The 27,451-nt window shown below is 47.0% G+C and overlaps 1 pseudogene; it reads left to right on the top strand.

The window, feature by feature from the left end:
• Positions 1–242: 242 nt before the first annotated feature.
• On the top strand, positions 243–19,523 carry LOC114683272 (annotated as a pseudogene).
• The last annotated feature ends 7,928 nt before the right edge of the window (positions 19,524–27,451 follow it).

The raw sequence follows: 27,451 nt of genomic DNA, 5'->3' as shown, positions 1-27,451 counted from the left end.
TCAAGTTGATATACAAAACCAGCCAGAACAACTGACCCCTTGTCAATTTGACACACAAACACATCACTATTAAGCCACAACCCTTCCTTTCTTATTTATCCCCAAGATCTCACATTAAGAACATAAATAACCTTAAAAATCCCAGTCTTTACAAATTCAAACTTTAAAATTTCAGTCCCATTAAAATAGGCAATCTCTTTTAAAATCCAAACGAAGTCTTTTAAAATTTAGTCTTGCTCTTTTTCGTGATGTCTCCTAGGCAGTGAGTGGGTTGTGTCAAGATGAAACTGAAGATCTCCTTCCCTGCCACCGGCTGTCAGAAACCCATGGAAGAGGATGATGAACACAAACTTTGTACATTGTATGAGAAGCACCTGGCCACAGAAGTAGGTGCTGATGCTCTGGGTGAAGAATGGAAGGGTTATGTGGTCCGAATCAGTGACAAGTTTTTCCCATGAAGCAAGGTGCTTTGACCCATGGCAGAATGTGCTCGCTGTTGAGTAAGAGGCATTCTTGTCATAGACCAAGGAGAAGAGGAGAGAGGAAGTACAAGTCTGTTCGAGGATGCATTGTGGATGCCAATCTGAGTGTTCTCAACTTGGTTATTGTAATAAAAGGAGAGAAGGCTATTCCTGGATGGAGAGATACTACTGTGCCTTGTTGGTTGGGACCTAAAAAGAGCTAGCAGAATCCGAAAGCTTTTCAATCTCTCTAAAGATGATGATGTCCACCAATACGTTGTCAGAAAGCCGTTAAAGAAGGCAAGAAGCCCAGGACCAAAGCACCCAAGAGTCAGCGTCTTGTTACTCCACGTGTCCTGCAACACAAACGCTGGTGGATTGCTCTGAAGAAACAACGAACAAAGAAAAACAGGGAAGATTCTGCATAATATGCTGAACTTTTGGCCAAGAGAATGAAGGAAGCCAAAGAACAGCGCCAGGAACAGACCGCCAAGAGACGCAGGCAGTCCTCGCTGAGTCCAGTCAAAAATCAGTCTTTAAGGATAAAAAATAAATGATCATAGCTTTAAAAAAAATTCAGTCTCTCAACTATAGGCTTCAGTAAGGTACTTTCTTACTTCAAGAGGGGAAAATCAGGGCACAGTCACAATCAATGCAAAGCAAAACCAAATTCCAACCATCCAGTGTCTGGGATCCACTCACCATCTTCTGGGCTCCTCAAAGGGCTTGGTCACCTCTCCAGCTCCGCCCTCTGCAGCACACACAGCTTGTCTTCTCGGCTCCAGCTGGCTCCTCTTCACTGCTGCTGTTCTTGGCGGTCATCCGATGGTACTGGCACCTCCAAAATGCTGGGGTCTTCTGCTTTGACTGGGCCACACTTTCACCAATAGCCTCTCATAGACTCTGTTCTTGATGCCAAGACTCAACTTCTCCACATGAGCCCTTCAATCCTGGGCCTTCAACTGCCACTGAGGCTGCACCTTCACCAACGGCCTCTCCTGGCCTCTCACGGTGCCAAGCTTTGGCTGCTCTCTATGACCCCTTCATGCCTTCAAAACCAGCACCACCTGGGTGACTCTTGCACATTACCAAGTCCTGCTGCCAGCATGAGGTACAACCTTGGCCGCCTCTGGAACACAGCTTCTCTGTGCTCTCAGGAAACACTTCCCAGAAGATTTCACCTCAGTGGTGCTGGTCTCTCCTTAATCACTGCTAATTTCTTAGCTCCAGCCGACCATCAAGTATCCCAGCAAAGCAAAGTTTTGCTTTAGTAGTTCCGGTATCTTATTAATCACAGCTGGTTTTTCAGCTCTAGCTAACCAGAACCACAGAATCTTAATTCAAATCAACAAAAGGCCCCAACAGAGTCTTTAAACTTCCCTCTGAAACTTGACAAGCCGGGCCTTCATCCTCTGCACTGCCCTCAACATCCTGTCTTCCACTTCCCACAGAACATCCCAAAGAGCTCTCAACACTCAATGACTTTTCTAGCTCAAAGTTCTAAAGTTCTTCCACAACCTTTCCCAAAACATGGTCAGGTCTGTACAGCAATATCCCACTATGCTGGTACCAATTTGTCTCAGGGTTTCCACTGCTGCACTGAAACACCATGACCAAAAAAGCAAGCTGGGAAGGGAAGGGCTTATTTGGCTTACACTTCCATCATTGGAGGAAGTCAGAACAGGAACTCAAGCAGGGCAGGAGCTGATGCAGAGGCCATGGAGGAATGCTGCTTACTGGCTTGCTCAGCCTGCTTTCTTATAGAACCCAGGACCACCAGCCCAGGGATGGCACCACCCACCAATGGGCTGGGCCCTCCTCCATTGATCACTAATTGAGAAAATGCCTTATCTCTGGGTCTCATAGATGCATTTCCTGAACTGAGGCTCCTTCCTCTCTGATGACTCTAGCTTATGTCAAGTTGACATACAAAACCAGCCAGTACAGAAGGTTAGTTCATGTATATCATGGTGAGGACTGTGGCCGCAGGCAAGCATGGCTATGGAGCTGAGAGCTTACATCCTGATCTGCAGATGGCAGACAGAGAAAGAGATGGTGGTGGGGGGTGGGGGTGGGGGAGGAATGGACCGGCATGGGCTTCTGAAACCTCAAAGGCCACCCCTAGTGCCACGCCTGCACCAACAAGGCCACACCTCCTAATCTTTCCTTAACAGTCCGCCAACTGGGAACCAGACATTCAAATATATGAATGGTGGGGGCCCTTTTCATCCAAACCACCACAACATGGCAGACATCCTTCCAAGGTTTTTTTTAGGGGGAGCCAGGGTAGAGAGGGGTCCTGCCTAGCTAGGTTGGATGCTGCCTTACCCAGGCATCCTCGTAATTCCATACAAGGACATGACATCCGTGTATTGGAAGTGTGATGTCCTGGATTTCACTTTGGGAAACAATGACTTGAGAAGCAGAAGTGTTTTCACTTTGGGCAACCTCCACGTGTTAATTCCCACTCTTTATCTCCTGAGCTTCAGAGGCCCTTCCTGAAAGCCCTTGCCTGCCTGTACCTTAAAGTGTTTTCTCCTTTTATTCTCTTAGTCTGTGTGCCTGATTTCTGCTGGTGTGTGCTGCTTTTCTTACTGTACCTCAGTATGCTTTGAAATCAAGTATTTTGATACCCACAGCACTATTCTTTTTGCTTAGGATTGCTTTGGCTATTTGGGGTCCTTTGTTTCCCCTGTATGGTTTTAGGATGGTTTCTTCTATTTCTTTTTTTCTTTCAGAGCTGAGGACCTAACTCAGGGCCTTGTGCTTGCTAGGCAAGCACCACTGAGCCAAATCCCCAACCCGGTTTCTTCTATTTCTATGAAGAATGTAATTGGAATTTTGGTGGGGGGTTGTACTGTAGATCCTTTTCCATGATATTGTCATTTAGACAGTATTAGTTCTGCTGGTCCATGAGTTTGAGAGCTCTTTCCATTTCTGAATGTCTTCTATTTTATTAGTGTTTTTAAGTTTTCATCGTAGAAATGTTTCACTTCTTTAGTTAGGTTTATTTTTAGGTACTTTTTTAAAAGATTACTTTGAATGGGATTTTTTTTCTGATGTCTTTCTCAGCATGTTATTGGTCCATAGAAAATCTACTGGGGCTTTTGCATGCGTGCATGCGTGTGTGTGTGTGTGTGTGTGTGTGTGTGTGTGTGTGTGTGTGTATTTGCCTGTGCTTCTGATATGGAGGCCAGGGATCCTCTGGAGTCTTCCTCCATCTCCCCATCTGTTTCTGCCCCTTCCCTGACACTCCCTGCACGTGGTTTCAGATGTGTGCGACCACACCCGGCTTCTATAGGGATGCTGGGGGTCTGAACTAGGTCCTCATCCTTGTGCAGCAAGGACTTAGTCACTGAGCATCTTCTCACCCCAAGCTAGTGATTTAGTGATATGTATGTATATATTTAATATTATATATGCATGTGTATATATGTTGACTTTTTGTATCCTGCTACTTTGATGAAATTTAGTTATCAAATCTAAGAGTTTTGTGGATGGAGGTTTAGGGTTTTTGTTTGTTTATTTTTCAAGAAAGTGTTTCTCTGTATAACATCCTAGGTTGTCCTGGAAATCACTCTGTAGACCAGGCTAGCCTTGAACTCACAAAGATCCTCCTGCCTCTGCCCCCTGCCATGTGCTGGGATTAAAATTGTCTACAACCACACCTGGCTGCCATAGTGTCTTTTAAGTATGGATTATATTGTTTGCAAGTAGAGAAACACTGACTTTTCTTTTTCTGTTTGTATTGCTTTTACTTCTTTTCCCCCCATTGTCCTGACTAAGTCTTCAAGTACTATATTCTATAGATTACAAAGATTCTGCACAGAGGAGGAAATGATTAACAGAGTGAAGAGGAAGTCTATAATATGAGGTTCGGGGAATATATCTGCCAGCTAGATATGTGACAAGTTATTAATATCTAAAATATATAAAGGACTGAAAACTAAATACCAAAAAGACTAGTCTGATCAATAAATGGGCAAATGGAATGAACAGACAGTTCCCTAGTGATGAAGTACAATGCCCAGTAAGTATATGAAAAAGTACTTAGTGGCCACAACCACAAGGTAAACAAAAATCAAAACCACACTCTCAGAGTCTGTCTCATCCCAGCCTAAATGGCCATCCTTAAAAACAACAACAAGCCGGGTGGTGGTGGCGCACGCCTTTAATCCCAGCACTCGGGAGGCAGAGGCAGGCGGATCTCTGTGAGTTTGAGACCAGCCTGGGCTACCAAGTGAGTTCCAGGAAAGGTGCAAAGCTACACAGAGAAACCCTGTCTTGAAAAACAAAAAACAAAACAAAACAAAAAAAAACACAACAAAACAAAACAAAAAAAAACCCCAAAACAAACAAACAAAAAAAACCCCAAAAAACCAAACAATAACAAATGTTGGTGAGGATCCTGGGCAAGAAGGAACAGTATGGCCACTATGGAAATCAGCATGGAGGTTCCTCAAAGAACTAAAACCAAAACCACCACACAGTCCAGCTACACTGCTTCTGGGAATACACCCAAAGGGACTGACTTCTGCACACTACAGAAGCACCTACAGGTCCATGTCTATCACTGCATTGCTCGAGGTATCCAGGTTAAGGACTCCAGCTAGGCATCCATCAATAGTTGAATAGATAAAGAACATGTGTTTCATAGCCACACAATAGAGTGCTATTCAGGCATTAAACAGGACACAGTTATGCCATTTGCCAGAAAACGGATGGCAGTGAAGATCATCATATTAAATAAAACAAGTCAAAATCAAGAAGACAATTATCTCATGTTTCTTCTCCTATGTAGAACCTAGATCTTCTACCGTGGAAGTATTGGGAAAGGAGGGAACGAGCAGGGGAGGGAAGGAGGACAGAGAGAATGGAGTGAGTATAGCCAACGGCACACTTGAATGACGTGTCTCTCTGAAACCCATTGTTTTGTACAGTGAATACTAACAGAGCCTTGAAAGTTGAAAAGGAAGGCAGCAGGAGAGGGCAAATCCATCCTCTGGGCGTGGAGACCTGCTGTTTCAGGGTCCTCACTCTCAGCCAGGGTGACTTGGGACCGGTTGGTGATGGCCTTGCTGTGCAGTGCCTGGCTGGCTCCGATTCAGAACCCCAGCTTTGTTCTCAGTCCTCCTGACTGCTTTACTTTCTCTGTTGTTTTTTTGTGAAAGACCCCAACTCATACGCATGCAGACATTTTGAAGAAAGCTTCTGAGTCTCAAACCTGAGGGTCTTTGGGTGTGCTAAGAATGCTCTGCTGCTGAGGGAAGGCCTCAGCTCTGAAGAGGTTTTTTTCTTTTGTGACAGGGTCTCACAATGTAGCTCTTGATGTCCTGGAACTCGATATGAGTTCAAGACCAGGCTGGTCTTGAACTCATAGAGAGTCATTTGCCCCTGTCTCCTGAATGCTGAGATTAAAAGCATGCACCATCATGGCCAACTTCTGAGAAGATTTTTTTAAATTAAAAAAATTATTATTGCCAGGTGTGGTGGCACATGCCTTTAATCCCAGCACCCAGGAGGCAGAGACAGGTGGATCCCTGTGAGTTTCAGGCCAGCCTGGTCTACAAAGTGAGTTCCAGGACAGCCATGGCTCTTACACAGAGAAAACCTGTCTCAAAAAACAAAGCAAAACAAAAATTATTCTTTTATTTTATGTGTATGCGTGTTTTGCTTGCAAGTATGTCGTGCATCTTGTGTGTGTAGTTCCCATGGAGGCCAGAAGAGGGTGCAGTGGAATATTAACAGGGCCATTGCTCCTGACATTTATTCTGGCATGATGGCCACTTAGGCCTTGGAGTTATCTTTTGTAAATACCAGTGATTGTTATCTGAGATTTATGTGGTTGTTCTTTCTTGGGAATTTTAGAACCTTATTAGCATAACCTCAGTCATAAGACTTTTCTGGCAAACCTGGAATTCTTAGAATGACTGTGTTTGCTTAGTAATGGTTCCTTAAGACAACTTCTAGTTCAGATAAGAGATTTTGGTGTGTGGGAATTGACTTGCTAAATGGCCTTTTGTGTATCAATTAACAGAGCTTCTGCAGAGCTCCTGGTCTGTCAGTCCATCGAGACACAGACTCCTCCTGCTGCTTTTGCTAACCCTCAATTACACTTTGGAGTGACCCTCTGTCTTTGACTGACCTGTGCAAAACAGAACTCAGATAGTGTTGGATGTTAGGGATGGTTGTGCGCTGCCATGTGGGTGCTGGGAATTGAACCCAGGTCCTCCAGACGAGCAGCCAGTGCTCTTAACTGCTGAGCCATCTCTCCAGCTGCAGAAGATTTTTACATCAGCATTCCTATCAGTTTTTTTTTTTTTTTTTTTTTTTTTTTGCTTACAAACTGTATGGCCGTGGCAGGCTTCTTGCTAATTGTTCTTACAGCTTAAATTAATCCATTTCCATAAATCTATACCTTGCCACGTGGCTTGTGGCTTACCGGCATCTTCACATGCTGCTTGTCATGGCGGCGCCTGGCAGTGACTCCTTCAGCCTTCCTGTTCTTTCTTTTCTCCTCTCTGTTAGTCCCGCCTATACTTCCTGCCTAGCCACTGGCCTCCTATCAGTTTTAAAAGGGGATTTTATTTTCTTGCAGGTGCCAGACCTCCACTCTGACTCTTTTGCTAAGCCTTTGCTGGGACTTGGGACCTGCTGGTAGAAGCTGAGGCCACTTCAGATCTGGGAAGCCCCCAGACATCTTAACTGAGGCTGTCCCTCTCTTCATGGCTTCGCCCTCTGGAGAGCAGCCTCACTGGGATGTGGAGGGTAGCAGGAGAATGAAGTGAGGACACTCTTCTGCTGGGGTTCCTGCATGCTGATGCAGGCCATGAAACAGAGCGGGCGTCCCCTTCCTCCCTGGGTCACAAGTGTGATAGAAAAGGCATCACTATCCTAGGGATGTGAGTCCTTCCATTAAATGCCACTCGAACTGTTCTGATTAGGGTGCCGAGGGGACCTGGAATGATACTGGGACAGTGAGTCCCTGATGGGCACACATTTGCTATGCAGGAGAATGTTCAGGATTTGGAGGACAAGTGGACTCAAGGCATGCAAAATTATCCACTAATGTCCTCTGAACCAGACTTTGCTGGTTGTGCCATAGTGGTGCCGTGCCCTGATGGTCGAGGAAATCCTGAAGACTCCCTGCATTTTGATGGGACCTTTTCTAAGTTGGATGTTTCCTGTGGTCCTACACCAGTTACCGCGTGCCTTCTTCCTGGTCCACACTCCATCCTGCTCTGTACAGAGGCTGGGATGTATGGAGGGAATAGCTGGGAAACTGTGGCCAACAGCGGTACTGGCAGGGACGGGAGAAGAGGTGGTGTAGGTGATTCTTCCTGGCCCCTGACCTGTTAGCAATGGCTGTACCCTTCGCCATGCTGTCTCTTGGTTCCAGCCATGACCCCAGTCACTCGCTCTCGTAACCTTGTGTGCTTCCCCAGCTCCTTCAGTTACAAGTCGTAACTGAATGGGGCTCTAGCCAGCCCAAGCATGGTAAACATGGCTCTGGCAGGCCTTGCCCTTCTCCCCCACTCCCTCTGCCTTGCTAAAAACCGTTAGATTACATTCCTAAAGCTAGACACCAAGGTCTACTTCCTTATTGGACCACTTCCTCCTCCTGAGGCCGACTACCAAGGTCCAGCAATCAAAGCATTGAAGTCCAGCAATCAAAAGCCCTGTTTTGTTTACTTATTTAACATGCCCAATTAAAATTAAACACCTCATCCTAACACAGGATTTCCCCTAGTACCTTTATAAACTGCCATCGTCCTATGGGTCACATCTGTCTCCTCTTTATCCAGAGGCTGGGGAGGAAGTGGTGGCCAGTGTTGTCAGGCTCCCTTGTCTGTTCCTCAGGGAGAGTGGCCTAGACTCTGTGAGTCACATCCAAATCTGCTCAGGCCATATTGTTAAAGGCCCCTTAAAGAAAAATACCCTCCTCCTCCTCTCTCCTCCAGAGGTAGTGGGCACCTCCCTCTCTCTCCCTCTCTTTCTATCTCTCTCTCTCTCTCCTTCCCTCCATTTCCTCTCCCCTCCCACCAAAATAAACTTTCCAGGTGGATAGCCCGTCTGCCATGTGATTAACTTTCCATCGCGTCATGCTGCCTTCTGTGGCGTCTGCATGGTGTGTGCCTCACCCACCACCAGGCACCATAGTCCACACCCACCAAGGCCTCTCGTGCACCATTTCACGACATTAACAGTGGATTCCTGGCCTCCACACACAGACATGAGCACGCACACATGCAAAAGTAGATAGGATTTTGATTTTCTACTTGCTGGTTTTTAAGGGCTTTATTGGGGTACTGTTGTGTACAGACTTTTCCTGGGGAGGTGCAATACACATCTATTCACCTCAGAAAGGGAGCCTGTGACAGACCAAAGTAATGATCATACCAACATTTCAATTTGGTGAACCAATGATGGTTTTGTTATTAAATAATTTTATTTATTTATTTCTGTGTATATGTAATGTCTGCATATGACGAGGACAGAGGGTGTCAGATCCCCTGGAGCCAGAGTTACAGGCAATTGTGAGCTGCCTGAAGTGGGTGCTGGGAATTGAACCCGGGTCCTCTGCAAGAGCAGTATGCGCTCTTAACCACTGAGCCATCTCCCCAGCCCCGTTGGTTTGTTTTTTAAATTGGGGTTACTAACAGGAGTATGAGTGAGGGGTTACTTACAAGAAGACGGTATGGCTCAAAAGCAGCTGCATCACCAGAAAGCGCCCCCCACCCCCGTTCCCCCCCCCCCCCCCCGACTCCCAGCATGGGCGAAAACTCAGGAAAGCTGCAATCCTGGAACTGTCTAAGCAGCGGGCAGACATGCTGATCATCTCTCTTCCCCACAGTCTGCCTGATCGGAGTCTCTACCGCCAGCAGCTGTTTACTCCTTTTTATCTGGCTCAGCCGGAGCCTTCAAGAATCTCTCAAGCTGTGGCTTTCTCGTTTGTTTGCCTCTCCTTCCTTTCTGGGGCAAATGTTTCAATTTGGAGAGAATGTTGCAATCCAACAGGTACACTTTACATCTCATAAAACCCACCCCATTTTTCAGTGTACAGCTGAAAAACTGTTCCTTTTTAAAGAAGGGCAGACTGTTTTTTAAAGCATCTGTTGGTTTACAGCAAAATGGAACAGAAGGTACATGGGTTTGCCACGTACCCAGCAGACACGGGACCAGCCTTTCTCACTATCCGCGTCACACCACCCGGTACATTTGTTAGACTCAGTGTGCCTGTGCAGATACATCTTCATCACCCACCCTCCGTGGTTGGCCTGAGGGCTTACTCTTGGGATTTGTTTTCTTTCTTTTTTTTTCCTTTCTTTCTTTTTTTCCTTTCTTTCTTTCTTTCTTTTTTTTTTTTTTTTTTTGGTTTTTCGAGACAGGGTTTCTCTGTATAGCTTTGCGCCTTTCCTGGGACTCACTTGGTAGCCCAGGCTGGCCTCGAACTCACAGAGATCCTCCTGCCTCTGCCTCCCGGAGTGCTGGGATTAAAGGCGTGCGCCACCACCGCTCAGCAGGGCTCTCTAGAGCAATGGTTCGTAACCTTCCTACGGCCACAACCCTTTAATACAGTGCCTCGTGTTGTGGCGAACCCCAACCATAAAATTATTTTCATTGCTACTGCGTAACTGTTTTGGACCCCAAAGGATTTGGCACCCATAGGTGGAGAAATGCTACTCTACAGGAACTGTGAGGGCCAAAGTTAACCTGTAAGGCCCATTTGCCCAAGGACAGATAACTTCCTGGAATGCTGGAGGCTATTGTTATGGGCAATAACAAATCACATATTTTTGCTCCCCTAAACAAATTTGTTTAACTCAACTGCTTGGGATGTACTTGATCACATGTGGGCAGGAGGTACATGGTCAGGAAATACATCGGGATGTACATTTGCCCCTAATTGGATGTAGGTGGGAGATTCTCAGGCAGGAAGTACATCAGGATAAATGCTTGCCTCTGATTAGACCTGATGGGAAATGTGATGGCCTCATGGTTTTGCCTTTTTAAGCCTCTGCAAAATGTGACTCTTCTCCATTTCCTGGGAATCCTGGAATGGTTCTAGCAAGAGCGCATCATCCTGGCCAGTATTTAATTAAAACTTGCTTCAAATTTGACTCCAAAATTGTGGAACTGGACTTTTGCTTGTGATTCTCAGGGTTAACAGAACAGAATGGAAATATATATATCACCTAAGGATTTATTAGCTTAACTTGCATCATTGTGGATGAGTAGTTTAACAATGGCCATCTGCACTGGAGAGGCTGGGAATCCAGTATCTGCCCAGTCCCCAAGGCCAGATGCCTCAGTAGTTCCACTGTGGTGATTGTTAGGGTCCTGGAGAAGTTCCACGAAAGACCACCATCCACGTATGTAATCAATAAGAGCATTTATTATACCAGCATGCTGGGGCCAACCATCCTACACAAAGGCAAAATGGCAATGACCCCAAGAGAAGCTTGCAGGCTCCTTTTAAGCACAGCTAAGGGCAGTTCCTAGGGCAGTTAGATCATTTCACATATGATTGGCTTCTGAAAGTGACAATCATATTAGTACATTCTAATTGGCTAGGGCTAGCAAGGGCTGGTTAAGGCTACAGTTTTTTCATTTTTGGGCAGGCCTGGACAAGTCCCAGACTTTGTCCTTGCTTGGTTATCATCTTGAGCTGCTGCTGCTGCTGCTGTGTGTGTGTGTGTGGGGGGTGTAGCTGAAGTTTTCTCTGGTCCTGCCCAGCCTCACGGACCCCGCAGCTGCTTATAAAATAATCACTCAGAAGCTTATATTAATTAAAACTGCACAGCCATTAGCTCAGGCTAACTACTGGCTAGCTCTTACATTTAAACTCAGCCCATTTCTGTTAATCTATATGTCACCACATGTTCCACGGCTTTACCTGTGTGCGGTTACATGCTGCTCCCTGGACAGCAGGCTGGCATCTGCTGACTCAGCCTTCCACTTCCCAGAATTCTCCTTGTCTGTTTATCCCGCCTATACTTCCTGCCTGGCTACTGGCCAATCAGTGTTTTATTTATCAACCAATGAGAACAACACATTCACAGCATACAGAACATCCCATTACAGGGTGTGAGGGGGGCACTCTGGCCTAGTACATGCAGTTTTCATCCCTGTTGCCAGAGGCACCAATGATTAATCTGCCCTATGTTTGTGGCTTCCTCAGAAACTGCCTGCTCAGTTTCAAGAAGCAGGGACTGGAGCCTAGTTTTTAACTGCATTAGTTATTAGGATAGGCTGTCATGATATTTGCCTGGCCCTCTCAGTGATGAAGGCCTGTAGGATCCCTGGAAGGCTGAAGAGGCTGAGCTCTGATGGCATTGATGGAAAGTGGTGGCTGTTAGCATTCAGACCCACCCCTTGGGGAATCTGCCTAGTGTTCTGAAGTCATCTTGTGTAAAGTCCTCTTTAAGAGAAAACCCTCCCCTTTCTCTCTCTCTCTTCTTTCTTCTTTCTTGCCACAAGTTCTCGCACACTTCCCCCCCTTCTCTCTTTCCCCCTCGTCTCTTCTCCCTTTAATAATAAAACTTTTCATGTGAGTGCTATTGCATGGTGTGACTTCCCTCTGTGTCCCTTGTCTCCACCACTGAGGTCGCAGCAGGCTGTTTTTTAAAATACAGCAGTGGTGCTAGGCGGTGGTGGTGCACGCCTTTAATCCCAGCACTTAAGAGGCAGAGGCAGGCGGATCTCTGTGAGTTCGAGGCCAGCCTGGGCTACAGAGTGAGTTCCAGGACAGGCTCCAAAGCTACACAGAGAAACCCTGTCTTGAAAACCAAAACAGTGGCAGCTGCAGAGGAGGTGTGCTCACTAGCAGGCAGGGAAGACAGGCAGGTAAAAACAACAGCCTCTCTCAGGGCTGCTCATATTTGGGGTGCCCTCTGGAAGGCACTGCCTACTCTGAGAAAGGATCTTCTTCACTCCCAAACCAGTCCTTCCAAGAAATACCCTTCCAGACCTTCCCAGAAATCTCTCTTAATTTATTACACATCTAGTCAAGTTGGCAGTCAAGATTAACCAACACGCCAGTCAGTGGTGGCACACACCTTTAATCCCAGCAGAGGCAGCCAGATCTCTGTGAGTTCGAGGCCAGCCTGGTCTACAGTGTGAGATCCAGGACAGCCAGGATTGTTACACTAAAAAACTGTCTCAAAAACCAAAACCAAAAATTAACCATCACGATACTGTACACTCTATGAATCTGCAGAAACATAAGATCATAGTCACCACCATAGAAATGCACTGTGTTGTCTCTTCATCCCACACTCCCTGACACTGTTGGTATTTTGCTGTTCCTGTGACTCTGCCCTTTGAGGTGTTATGCCCAGATCTCAGGGATCCCCAAAAGACCACCGCTGAGACCGAATCCTGTATGTAAAAGCAAAGAGCCTTTCATTTCAAGCTCTGGGCTTGGTTTCTCTGTCTGTCTTACACAACGGTAAGAGCAGAGAGCCCAGAGCCCAGGCTGGGTGGGTTTTTTTTTTTTTTTTTTTTTTATCATAGCAGAGGTTGGGGTGAGGGGATTTCCAGGGTTCAGGATCCTGATTGGCTGACATTTGTCTAGGGGTATAGGGAATGTTTGGAATGTCAGGTATTTCCTCTTAGATGCAGGCCCCACTGGGTGGGGTCAGCTTATGGATTTTCCTGGGTCCAGAGGTTGCCTGCTAGAAGCTGTCTGGACCTCTAAGCCTGTCATGGCAGCTGTGTGGTCAAGCTGTTTTGCCCCCCCACCCACACAGTGGAACACCATGCAGTTGGAATCAGGCATGTAGCCTTTCCAGATGGCTTCTTTCACTTGTAACAGGTGTTTTTAACTTCCTTTTTCTCTCTTCCTTCCTTCCTTCCTTCCTTCCTTCCTTCCTTTCTTTTCTTTTCTTTTTTTTTTTTTTTGAGACAGTTTCTCATTATGTAGCCCTGGCAGTCCTGGAAGTCACTGTGTAGACCAGGCTGGCCTTAGACTCACAGAGAGACACCTGCTTCTGCTGCTGGGATTAAAGATGTGTGCCACTATGCCCAGCTGTTTTAAACATTTTAAATTCTAATTACATTTAGAATTGTGCTTTTGGTCACATTCAAAAACATTTGCCTTAGTCTGAGGTCTTGAAGGCTTCCTTTAAAAAAACTATTGAATGAAAAAAAGAAATGGAAAAGAAAGGCCATGACTGCTCCTAGGTATGGTGGAGGAGAAAGTTTATTGTAGACAAAAGGGAGAGTGTAGTCAGGGGTAGAGACACAGTCATCTGGGAGAGTCCAGAGTAGACATTGAAAGGATGAACGGTGCTGGTAACCAGTGGAAAAGTCACGAGCACAGCCACGACTACCAGAGTTACAGAGAGCTTTAATTAGGAGGGAAATGAGGGGAAGAGAGAGGAGAGCCAGGCCTGGGGGGAGGGCGAAGAGCAGAGCAGAGAGGGAACAGAGAGAGAGGGTGGGGTCCATGTCTGGCTTTTTTAAGGTGCAGATTGTGTGACCACACCTCGAGTACGTAGTTGTCAGCTCCCATTGATGACCTAAGACGCATGACCCCAAGGGGTGAGGGCAGGATCCTAACAGACATGACCAGCCTGAGCTGGGCCACATGGAGAGGCAGGGAGAGGGGAGAGAGGGGAACCACGGGCAGCAGCCAGGAGGCCAAAGATCCAAAAGGGACAAACCAAATGTGTGGATTATATTGGGAAGAGCCTCTGGGGGAAGGGCAGTCCAGGCCCTGGACTGGAGAGTTCAGGGTAGAGGGTGGGGTATGCCAACCATATCCTTTAACACATAGGCACTGAGAGATGCTGGGAGAACATGGAGGCCAGGTCCGCTTTGACGTGTTAAATAGGCACTTCAGCCATTTGTTCTGGGTTTGAAACTTAACAATTATAATCTTACATATTATATTAAGCTATTGGTACACTTTGAATTAATTTATGTGCTGTCATCTCTCTAGTTGGTGGAGTGAACCTGGGAGAGCGGAGCCTAAAAACGAAGCAGACTAAAGACTCATGCAACGTCCAACTTTATTCAGGGCATCAGATAATTTATATTCTGAGGGTTGGGCAAAGTCACATGAGCAGAGTTCACATGAGCTGGGCTGCATCCAGCCAGGAGGACAACTTGTACTTAGAAACATCATCTGAAAGGTGAAGTAAGATGGTGTGTAATCTGAAGCAAGCCCACTCCTGCTTACCACACCTGGGAGGGGCACGAGGACACAGTCTAAGGACACCCCATGTTGTGGAGGAACAGGGGTCACAAGACTTGTCTTGTTTGCTTGGCAGTTGTTTTTGTTTTTTTAGATTCCTTTAGAATGCCATATACAAGTAGGAATAGGCTCCTGTTTGTATGTCCTTTCTTTTCTTGCCTTGTGGCGCTGGCTAGCACTATCAATTCTGAGTGGAATGAGAGTGTGGACCGCAGGCATCCTTGCCTTGTTCCTTATCTCAGAGGACAAGCATCCAGCCTTTCTCCATTTTGTGTATTAGTTGCAGGGTTTTGAAGTTGTTCTTCATCAAGTTGGGTTTTCTAATTCCCATTCACAGTTCATCATTCCCAGTGTTCTAATCATTTATTGATACTGAATTTTGTCAAACACTTTTCTGCACCCATTTAAATAATTATGTGATTTTCTTCATTAATCAGTTTCTATATTGGATGTTTTATTAATATTAAGCCAATATTAATATTAATATTAATATTAATATTAATATTAATATTAAGCCAATCTTTTCTTCCTCTAATTAGCTGGTCAGGGTGTATAATTCTTTCTCTCTTTTTTTTCTTGAGGGGACTAAGGATTGAATTCATGTGGCTTATCCATGCTAAACCCATGTTCTACTACTGAGCTACCCCAGCCTCTTAAGTATTTTAATATGTTGCTGGATTCTGGGTTTCAGTTCATTTATGTGACATATTGGTCTGGATTTTTAAAGTGTTATCTGTGGTTAAGCATAAGAAGGCCTCCATGGACTTAGAAAATACAGGGAACTCCACTATGCCACTCACATAAGTTCTTTCTCATTCATAGTTTTTCTTTTATAGGTAAGACATTGCTTTTCTCTGATTTCTTTAAGGTATTTTTTTTCTTTGTCTAGTTTTCAGGTATTTTGTTCTGTTGTGTTTTGCTATAAATTTCTTTGGGCTTTATCCTGTTTACTCCTCCTCATTCTTGGATCTGTAGGTTTCTACCCACATCGCAGCCATGTTTATTTGACCATTTTCCTGTCAGGGCTCGGATGTCGGGTCTGGCTGCAGTCCCGTGGGTCTCCGCTCAGCCTTTTTCCAGTCTATTTTGTCTGTGTTGCCTGCTGGGCTGTGTCTTTGTTTAGTCTTCCGCTTGCGGACTGTGTTCTCTCTTCCCGCTGTCCTGCTCTTAAGCCAGTCTACGGAGCTTTTAATTTTATTATCGTATTTTTAGTTCCATTTGACTCTTTCTTTAATAGTTTCTGGGCTTCACTGAGGCTTTCTGTATTTCATCTGTTTCAAATATGTTCGCCATTTCTCACCGAGGCATTTTTTTTTTCATGGCTGCTTTGATTTTTGTTGTTGTTGTTGTTAGATTGTCCTAACACACCTGTCTTCTCCTTGCCGATCTCTGTCAATTGCTCTATCATTTAGTTTGAGATCTTCCTGGTTCTAGGTATAATAAGCACTCTTTGATTGAAGTCTGGACATTTAATGCTATGCTGCAAGGAAATGCATTTTATTTAAACCCATTTTAGCTGGCTTCCAGCTGTGATGCCCTTGTCACAGATAAGGGGGTGGCACTGCTTTCCTTCTGCCAGACAAGGGTAGAAATCCACATTCCTCACTCTGCTTCCTTGGACTCCCAGTGGGGTTTGACTGGTGGGCAGAGGGCACATTTTACATGAGCGGCAGCAAGGGAAGGCGCTGATGGTCATTGGGCCACTCCCTGCTTGGCTTCTGCTGGCGCCCCAAATGGGGCATACTTGGAACTCCTTGTCCCTGCCTGTTGAGGGGAAGATTCCGCCTCTGTGGCGTGGTTGGGTGGGGTGATGGGCTTCTCTGTGATATTTGTCTAGGATAGGTAATGTGAAGAGTTTTCTGCTTGCCAGGCTTCTCCAGCTATAGAGAAACATTTTTCTCCCTTTCGCGGGGTGTGTTTGATTGTCCCCCTGTTATAGAAAATGTGTTAGTTACTTTTCTGTTGTTGTGTTAAAGCACCATGACCAAGGCAAATTATAGAATACCTTTCATCTGAGCTTATGGTTCCAAAGGGATGAGTCCATCATGGTCGGGAGCCATGGCAGCTGCCCGGCATGGTGGCCAGAGCAGGAAGGTGGAGAGCTCACATCCTCAACGGCAGGCACAAAACAGAGAGAGTGAAATGGAAATAGGGTGAGAGTCTAAACACTCAAAGCCCACCCCTAGTGATGTCCCTGATAGTGAAACGGCGCTGGCTGGTGGCGCTGGTTAACGGTGGAAAAGTCACGGGCCACAGCAGAACCCAATGTTAGTTTTTAGAGCTTCATAAGAGGGAAAGGTGTGAGGGGAGGGTTGAGAAAGGGAGAAGAGCCAGGCCTGGTGGGGGAGGGAAGCGAGGGGAGGGAGCAGAGCAGAGAGCAGAGAGAGAACACAGAAAGAGAGAGTGGGGGTCCATGCCTGGCTTTTTAAGGCAGGGATTGAGTGACCACGTGGCAGTATGTAGTCGCCAGCGCCCGCTGATGACGTAAGATGCTGCGCATGTACAGGATCCTGACAGTCCCTCCTCCATCAAGGCCCTAACTCTCAAGGTTCCCACATCTTCCCCACACAGCACCAACAACTCGGGACTAAGTGTTCAGAGACCTGTGTAGTGGAGGAATTTCTCATTAAAAGCACCACATACAGGTTGCCTGTTCTCCAGCACCTAGCCTGGATAAATGAGACAAAAAAAAAAAAAAAGCCTGAGGAGGTTACACCATGCCCATCCTAGGACTCTGAACTTCCTGGCTCCCTTTCTCTCTTCCTTTTGGAGTCTTCATATGCTTGTCTTACACATGACATCCAAGGTCATCATTGCTGTGTCTATATTTGTGGTATACTGTGTGTTTAGTGTTTTTATTTGTATGTATGTGTGTTATGTATGTGGTATATTGTGTGTGCATGTAATGTATTGAGCTAGCGTATTGTTATGTGGTATGATGTAGATACAGTGTATTGTGTGCTGTGTTGGGTGGGTATGGTGTATTGAGTGTGGTATATGCACATGAGTGTAAGTGCCTGTGCACATGGGGCGTCAGAGCAGGGTGCCTTTATCTATGGTCCTCTGCCTTGAGACAGGTCTCTGACCAGATTGGAAGCTTGCCATTTCAGCTATGCTGACTGGCCAATGAGCTGTTGGGATCCATCTGTCTATACCCCCAATTCTGGGGTTACAGGCATGTGCAGCCATTACCAAGGTTTTCCGTGAGTTCGGGGGATTTGAACTCAAGTCCTCATGATTGAAGAGCAAATGCTCTTACCCACTGAACCACCTCCCCAGCCAGGTGTCAGTAGCTCGTGGAATAAGGAAATACATCACTCTACCTTCCTGCAAGTGGAGCCCCCTTAAGTTATCACAAAATGGTGTAACTTACACACAGTGTTGTATACCAGTCCTTCTGTACATGTATACCTGAGAATCACTCCTAGAGAAAACTCCACCAGACTCCCGTGTTCCAGAAGAGATGTGTTTTCATTTTCATTTCGGAAAAAACAAAAAAAAAAAAAACAAAAAAACCAAAAAACAAACCCCCAAAAAACGAGCTGCCTGCAAATAGGTTGGTGAACGGCTGGGGAGGAAGTGGGGGCCAGGGTTGTCAGGCTCTCTTATCCGTTCCTCAGGGAGAGTGGCCTAGACTCTGAGTCACATCCAAATCTGCTCAGGCCATATTGGCTGCTGTGCTCGTCCTCTGTGGCCCATGTATCATCAGCTGCAGTGGACCGGCTGGGCCAGATGCAGGTAGGAAGTCCGACTCTGCCATCAGCCCCATTGTTGGAAGCAGAAGCAAGTTCTAAGCTTTTTGACATCCTCCTTCCTGACCTCTGGGGTCAGGAGCTCATTTCCGGTTGCCCAACCCCACCTTACAGTGACTCTGCGTTGATTTCATCAGCAAGCATGCTGCAGTACATTGCCGTGGCCGCTGAGTCTGTTTCGCGATGCCTTGTCATGGACTAGGAGGCAGAGGGGAGCAGAGCCGGTGCCTGCAGGTCAGAGAAACAGGAAGGGGAAACACTACATGTGTGCACAGAAGAGAGGGGGAGGGAAAGAGGGAGGGAGAGAGGCACCGTGGAGGTCAGGTGGCCTTGGCTGCGAGTTATGTGGATTACCTCAGTTCCCTCATCTATAAAGTGCAGCCAATATCCCCACCTTCGGAGGAGCTGGGTGGGTGTTAGAGATTCTCGTCCGAAGGATTCTGCATATTAGAAGGAGCCCGTAAATATATAGAACAGTTATTATCTGCATAATAACTATAGAAAATGACTTCCTTGTCTCCTAAAACCTGTCCCTAGGGTCCTCCTTCACTAGGGCTCAGCTTTCCCTTTGACAAAGAGGAAGGAGGGCGGTCATGGGGAGGGGTCTGAGAGTCAGGGCAAAGCTCACTGACTGGTCTGGGAAGGTCTGGGCCCACTGAGGCTAGAAGACCACATTCGCCCAGCAGACTATGAGGAGCAGCTTTTGCTGAGTACCTACTGCGCTCACACCTACTGCGCTCACACCTACTGTGCTCACACCTACTGCGCTCACACCTACTGCGCTCACACCTACTGCGCTCGGTTCTCTACAGTCCTGCAAGAGCGATCACACTGGCCATTTTACTCTAAGGAAACAGCTTGAGCCAGGGAAGCGGCTCCACCCAGGAGATGACAGAACCTATATCCGAACAGAGGCCAGCCTGGCGCCAATGCCTGGCGCTGCCAGAATCCCACACTGTCCTGCTGGTCCGGTTTGTGTAGGAGAGCACAGGCCAGCTGGTCAAAGGAGGTCTGGAGCACGGCGTACAGAGTGAGCACAGCCAGCTCCCAGCTCTGTTCCTGCCTGTCTGGACCTCAGACCGGCTGCATCCGGTCTCCTCTCACTCCTGAGGGGTCTCAGGGGCCTGGGGCCAGCTGGGACGTGTGGGGTTGCTGCAGTACAGGGACCATCAGGCCGTGTTTCTTAACTTCCTAGCTGCTTGGACTTTCCTGACAGAGTCATGGTGGGCAGTGTGGGAGTTGGCATGGGGTTGGTACTGAGGAAGGGAGCCATCTGGAGCCAAGCTTCAGCTTTAACTTGGGGGTAGAGAGACGATCTGTGAGGATGGGTTGGCTGCCAGGGGTCAGGAACCCCACCCCATCCCCACCCTCTGTGGTTGGCCAGCGTGATTATCCAAAAGGATGCTCAAGTTGTTTTCTGGCTTCCGTCACCTCCTCCATTCTCCTCTGCTGTCTCTAACATCAATTAGTGCCCCTCCCACTCGGCCTCCCTACCCCACCCCACAACTGGTCTCCAGCTATGGAGATGGGTAGAGCACGTCTGAATTTTGTCTTCCCTACTTTCTTAAAACTTTGGCAAATGTTTCTTGGGTTCCCCCATGCCTGACAGTTACAGCTGCCGAAAGTTCCGTGTGGGGCTGGGGAGATGGTGGTTCAGTGGTCGAGAACGCTTGCTGTGATTCCAGAAGGACAGCGCTCACACCAGGCGGCGTACCTGTAACTCCAGCTCTGGGGGACACAGCACACTCTTCCAGCCCCGACAGACATCCGTGAGTGTGTGGCACACACTCACAGAGACACACACGTACGCATGTAAGTTTTTTTTTTTTTTGTTGTTGTTGTTTTAAGTCCCACATAAGAAACTCCAGGCATGGAGGCATGTGCTTGTGTCAGTGACGGGGAGGGGAGGGATCACTTCGGATCACTTCGACCTGAGCAGATTGAGGAGCTCCTCTGCCGTCTACCTTTTTCTTGGCTGTGCCACAGTACCAGACAAATCATCTTAAGGGACAAAGGACCTGTCTTGGCTTGTGTGTGAAGGGAATACAGTCCACCCGGACAGGAAGGCATGGCGGCCCTGTCTGGGGCACAGGAGCTGGTTGTACAGCTGGTGAGCGCTCAGCAGACTAGGAAGCAGCAGTGCTAAGACCTGTGTGGCTTTGAGGTCGACCTGATGGGGATGAAGGGAATGAAGAACCACAGACTTGAGGGTCCGGAAAAGCTGGGATCGGGTGGGCCATGTGCTCTGATGGAGATGTACCAGCAGCCTGGGAGCTTCGGCATGTTTTATTTATACAGCAGAATGAGGAGGCAGGTTAGCAGATATCCAAGGAGGGGTGTCGGTAGAGGTGCGGTCTCAGGCCGTAGTCATCTGGAAGCTGTGGTTGATATTTTCTGCACACAGTCAACATCTGAACACATTAGGGAAAGGCCTTGCCACTCCCATGGGTCTGAGGCATTGGGGCCCTTGACATGGCCATGCTCACGTCAACAATACACACCCCCTCAGAACTTCATCCACTCCCCCACACGGCAGGAACTAGGATGAAACCCATAAGCCCTCAACATCCAGTCACCCACTTCCTCAAGCTAGGCCCCACTTCCAAAAGTTCTATAACCTTTCAAAACAGCATTATCAGCTGGGACCAAATGTCCAGCACAGAAGTCAATGAGAATACTTCTTATCCAAACCACAATACCCTGACTTATAAACAAGAACAACTCCAAAACCCCATAAAGCAAGCAAGCTGTGAACATTAGGGAAATCACTCAACCTCTTGAAGTCTTAGTGTTCTCATCTGTGAAATGGGTTGGGGGATAAATAGCAACCTCAAGGGTTTGAGGGTTCATGAGAAGAAACTCCAGTCTCTAAGTCCCCCCATTCCTTAGACTGGACCCTGCTTCTCCACCTTCTGGCCCCTCTCCATGCCAGCTGCTAGAGACAGGTCCAAATGCTGCTGTAAATTCTGCCCTTTGTGGTTATTTTTAGGGGACCAAGTCTGGTTCTGTGTATCTAATATCCAGCCTCCGGACTGGGCCAGCCACTCAGAGCTCCTCTCTGGCTTAGCTTCTCCATGTTCACACACCAGTTGTCCAACTTCGCTAAATTATTTCCCTCAGTGGTAAATGTTATGAGTCTCGACTCCTGATAGCCCTGAAGGCTTCCGTTTGCGGAAAGGGGCTTTTTAGTGATAAAGTTAAAAGGAGGTCACGAGGATGGGCCCAGCACCCTTACGACTGTTGTGTGTATTAGATGAGGGGACCAAGACACAAACACACACAGCAAGGACCACGTGAAGACCCTGGAGAAGGATGACCATCACAAGTCAAGAAAGAACGCAGAAGAAACTAAGCATGTGTACACTTGGATCTCTTATTTAATATGGCCCGTGGTGCTGTGTTGGGGCAGCATGATCAGACCTAGACAGGGACTACTGTTGGTTTTTTTTTTTTTTTTTTTTTTTTTTTTGCTCCTTTTCTCTTTGGGGGGCCTGCCACTCAGCTCCCAAATAAATCACACATGCAGGCTTGTTCTTAATTATAAATGCCTGGCCTTAGCTTGGCTTGTTGCTTGCCTGTTTTCCTTAACTTTAAATTATCCCATCTACCTCCTGTCTCGCTATTGGCTGTTCAGTTCTTTATTAGACCATCAGGTGTTTTAGACAGGCACAGTAACACAGCTTCACAGAGTTTAACAGATGCAGCATAAACAAAAGTAACACACCTTAAAATAACATTCCCTCACAGACTATTCCAAGGCAATTACCAAGGACCTCAATTTTAAGCCATATGTTTTCGTTGTCAATAAATTCTTTGTTGTGTAAGGCATGTATTTTAAACTTAAAAATATCCCTTAGCATCTGTGTTTGTAAGATTTTTCACTGCCCATGCGAATGACTTACAGGGGGAAGGAGTTATTTTGGTCCACAGTTTCCGAGGTAGGCTGGTTCCATGTTTCTAGGTCCTCAATGAAGCAGGCCAACAGGAAGGGGCTAGGGCAGGTTATAGCTCCTAAAACTCCAGCCCACTTCCTGCAACTAGGCCCCGCCTTCAGCAGCTCTAGCACATTCCATCAATGGCTTATACCTTTGATTACGTCAGGGCCCTTGTTTCTCAGGAAGTACCCTTGCACATACCCAGAGCTGTGCGTTACAAATCTAGACATCTCTTGCCTGGCGGTGGTGGTGCACACCTTTCATCTCAGCCCTCGGGAGGCAGAGGCAGGTGGATCTCTGTGAGCTGGAGGCCAGCCTGGACTACAGAGTGAGTTCCAAGACAGCCAGGAATGTTTCACAGAGAAACCCTGTCTCAAAAAAACAAAACAAAACAACCCCCAAAACCAACCAAACCAAACAAAAAACAAATCTAGACATCTCTTGGTCCAGTCAAGCTTTGAAATCAGTCCAAGTCATCAGCACCTATGATTTTGTTTTGGCATTATCCTGGAAGTTTCTCTACTTGGAAGTATGGAGCCCCTCTTCCCTGTCTGTCCTTTTCCACACAGATCCACTGTGAGTGTTGCTCTTTCTAGGGCCTTTGCTGACCAGAGCCCAGAGTGTCGTCGGGCCGTGTGTCTCTCTGGAGCCTGGGCTGTTTCTGCTTCAGTAAGGTGCCTGTGGCTGGCCTTAAGGGAAGCTGCTCCCGTATTCACACTGCGTGATTCAGCAATAGCCCTTCACTTCTTACAAGACAGGCCTCTGAGGGGCCCACCAACTGACAATAGCTCAGCCCAATTAACCATAGGTCTATGGTATCTGTTTAACCATAAATATTTATTTATGAGTAGACACTTGGGATACTCTTTTAATTAAAAAAAAAAAAAAAAAACTAAAATTCTGCTTTTGATTAACGTGGTAGGTAGATAGGAAATCTTAAAATGCCAGAACAAGCTGGAAATGCTGAAGGAAATGGAAGAACCACCCTTTAACATTAGTGGCTGTCTACTGGAGCCCTGGCTTGAGAACTTGGGTCAATACCCTGATGGTGCATCATGAGAAGGGGATATCCAAAATGGCAGGGGCGGTGGTGGTGGTGGTGGTGGTGGTGGTGGTGGTGGTGGTGAGGGTCCCCCAGCCGCTGGCTGTGGGCATTCTGTTATAGTCAAAGCTGTGCTCACATTCTTTCCTGCTAAAGCAGTGTGTGAACTTGAACTTGTTTGTTCTAGGTCTCTGGTTATGTGGCTCCCTGAGCTGGACTCTCACCTTTCTCCTGTCAGCTCTGAGTTCTGGAACAAGGCTCGGCGGCTGGGGGTCTGAATGAGGGGTTTCCTGGGCTCCTCGGCACGGGCCTTGGCTGGCTTTCTCCTTTGCATGGGGCCTTTGCATTCCTGGGGCAGCAGCCTGTTGAAAGATCCAGTTACAACACATTTAGTTATAAGATGGAATTTGCTTCTATTTGCAGTTCTAGAAATCAGGCAACACTTCATTTTTATAAACGAGACTGAATTTTGTGATGAGGTAAGCAGATGAGCTTGGCTACACAGGCAGAAAAGGGCTGAAACCGAACCAAAAAGTGGGTTCGTTTTCCCCAAGTTAAGAAGCTGTAAAGGCTGAAGCAGAGGAGCTTTGTCCCCTGGGCTGAAACCGGCTCCTCTGGGGATCTGGCTGTTACCTCGCCTGACTTATCTGAAGATACATGAACTCTTTAGTTCATGGGGGTGTGACCTTTGTCACCGGTGACTGCAGAGTCCCAGCAGATGACTTCTTTACATCTTAATGGTGTAGCCTATGCTTGGTACATAAAAACAAAGGGGAGAGCAGGGCAGCATCTAGAAGGTTCTCTACAGTAGGTCGGAGTCACCAGGGCTTGGGGGCTGGGTCCCCGGTTAGTAGTCAGAACACAATGAGAGATGTTGGAGAAGGCTGTGTGAGGCAAAGGTGTGATGTGGGGCCTCAGCCCACAACAGGGCGGCCCAGTTTGCCTTCAGGGCTGCCGCTGGGAGGCCTGCTCAGCTCCCAGAGCCTCAGTTTCCTTGTGGAAGAGTGTATACCAGCCACCATGTTGTGGGGATGAACTGAGGCCCTGGCTCCCATGACAACACACTGAGAACTTTGAATTGCTAAGCAAATGATGCATCACTACCTACTATCATTAGTGGTTATTTTTTATTTTAGAAAGTCCAGCATCATCCTGGTGGTGTAGAGAACTTGAGAAGGAATCTGGGGGCCTCAGACCTTTGTTCACTGGCTGATAGAAGCCTCTGGAAACTGGCTAGCAGTGGATGGGATGAGGCCAGGAGATGGCATAGGGTCTTTGGCAACCCCATGTGGCCTCCGCAACATTTATACTTTCCTACACTCAGTCACAGCACTCAGAGTCAGGCACCTGTAGTGGTTGGCTTGAGTGTCAGCTTTCCACGAGTTAGAACCACTCGAGCAGGAAGCCTCACCGGAAGAACTGTCCCATTGCCCTAACTGGTGTCGGGAGACCCACCCCAAGTGTGGTGCCACCTGCAGGTAGCAGCAGGGATTATCAGGGCCATGGTGGACAATGACTTACCTTTTGCATGCCTGACCTTCTTCTCTCCAAGTTGTTTTACCCTGTGGCCGCTGCTGATTCCTCCACTGTGATCAGAACCAGTGGTTCTAGGCTTCCATGGTTTTTAGCACCAGGTTGGGTCCACTGAGGTACCCAACTTCCAAGACTGAACAACCACTGGCTTCTTAGCCTCTCATGCATGAGACAATTTGTTGTTACTATTTTAAGAAACTGATTTGATAATTTTTTATTAAATATATACTTACATTTTAATATAAATATAAATACACACACACACACACACATATGTGTGTGTGTGTGTGTGTGTGTGTGTGTGTGTGTGTGTGTGTGTGTGTACTGATGTTCATCCTATCGGTTCTGTCCCTTTGAGAACCCTCACTAACGCATCATCTCCGCCGCTGATTGTTCCTCGCATTCCCCAAGTCAGTATTATAGTTGAAACCAGATACTTGCTTGTTACCTATGGCCTCCTGTGGATTCCTCTGTGAGGAACATGACTGAGCTGATGGCCGCTCTCCCAAGTCACTAGGGTTTGGGACATTTATACTGTGGCCTGGAATGACCATTCTAGGGACTGTCCTGTGTCAAGGCTGGGGATATATGTGACTGAGGGCTCCTGGCAGGGACTGCCTAGGAAGCTGGAACCTACACACACACACACACACACACACACACACACACACACACACACACGACAGAGGACTTCCACACTATGTCAGCCTTACCTTGATTTTCTTTTTTAAAACTGAACATGGTAGCTGGTGCCAGCAGCTTCCTGAGGGGCTGAATCTCCAGCCCCCAATCTCTGGTCTCTGATCCTGGATCCTGGTCAAGCCTTTTGTGCACACAAGGAAGCTTGGCCCGACCCAGCCTCGGGGAGGACCAGGCTGGCTGAGGGCAGGGAGGGCTGCAGGGTTGGAAGCAGGGGGATTACAGGTACTGTAGTCATTGGTCTAAATTTGGAGGATACCCCAAATTTCCATGACCTTCTGTCCTAAGACAAACTGTTCCAGGGATACAAGGTAAGGTAGTAAAAACAGACCGTTAATTGAGAAAGCCACTCCCAAGGATGAGAGAGGGTTGATGAGCAGGCCAAAGTCCAGGCTCATGTGGCTCATAACCTTCATAGGTCATTTATGTAATGCCACTTCTCCCACGTTTGGAGACCACAGGCTTTTCACCAACATGCTCTGTTTGTTGTGTGTAGCCCAGGTAGGGAAGGTTTGTGGCCCTCCTCTGTATCATGTTAACAGTGTTGTCTGTCTCTGTCTCCACATCCCAGTTTTCTGGCCACACTAGGAATGAGGTCTGCTGCTCCTTGGATGGCTGGGTATGAAAGTATCCTTTTGGAAATGAACACCAAGGTGGTTAGAGATTCATCAACCTTCCGTTAGGGTTTCTGCGGAAGAGTGCATTAGAGGATCGATTGGGGCCAAGGAATGCTGCAAAGATCACAACAGATCTCATGCAAGAGATTTATTGGGCAGAGGGAAGGGAGAGAGAGAGAGAGAGAGAGAGAGAGAGAGAGAGAGAGAGAGAGAGAGAGAGAAGAGAGAGAGAGGGCTGTGATGTCCGGGACATTTTAAAGTGTACACGTGTCACATTTGTTAGCAGGTGATGATGTAGCTACAGGCACTGAGTCACTGAAGGCAGGCTGGGGAGCACCTGGTTCTTGACATTCCTCCCTTTTGTCTAGAGGTACATCATCTTTGGAGAAAAAAGAAAGTTGAGATGCTGGCCAAGTCCAGGTTGTTTCACTGGCTGTCCAGGCCCTGCAAGAACATTTGGGGTTAGGGACATGAAGTCAGCAGTTGGGACACTTTGTGACTCGACACTCAGAGTGGCCACTCTGGCACTGCTTTGATATAGATTTTGAGGGAACACCTGGAGCTGGTGCTGGAGCAGTCTGCAGTTGACTTGAAATCTGTTGGGACAGAGACTAGGGAGGGAAAGTAAAGATAAGGAGTTTAAGGGAAAATTTTTATCCAGGGTGTACATTTGAAACTTTTAGGCCCATGATCCTGGTATGGTAGTTGTGGAAGAGAAGTTCCAAGACCGTGGAGATAGATATATATAGAGAGAGAGACAGACAGACAGACAGACAGACAGACAGACAGAGACAGAGGCAGACAGAGGCAGACAGACAGACACCCCACTCTTAGGAATAGGTGGAATTGACAGGTATGGAACAAGTTGTTAATTGACAGTACTTACCTAGAGTCCATTTTACCTGTGAGAGGTGTATTCAAGCCAATTCCCTGAATCTTAACAAGAATTCTTACATTTATAAAAAGAGGCAAATTTCAGATGTGTTAGCGTTTCCAATGTTTGTAATCTGTACTACAATCTACAGTCAGAGCACAAGCTTGGGGACCCAAAATGACTTTTTGGTTAAGAACATTTACACTCTTTCCTCTATCCAGAAGACTGGGTGTGTGTATAGATTAGACAGATGTTTTTTAGCACAATGAGAAGCACTTTTAAGTCTATACTTAGAAGACAGCCAAAGGAAATTTAAAATCTTGAGCTTGTGACTATGA

The sequence above is a fragment of the Peromyscus leucopus genome, chromosome 8b, assembly GCF_004664715.2.
Source record: "Peromyscus leucopus breed LL Stock chromosome 8b, UCI_PerLeu_2.1, whole genome shotgun sequence".
In the NCBI taxonomy this organism is placed as follows: domain Eukaryota; kingdom Metazoa; phylum Chordata; class Mammalia; order Rodentia; family Cricetidae; genus Peromyscus; species Peromyscus leucopus.
The sequence above is the reverse complement of the archived record's forward strand: the minus strand, read 5'-3'. Positions and strand labels throughout refer to the sequence as shown.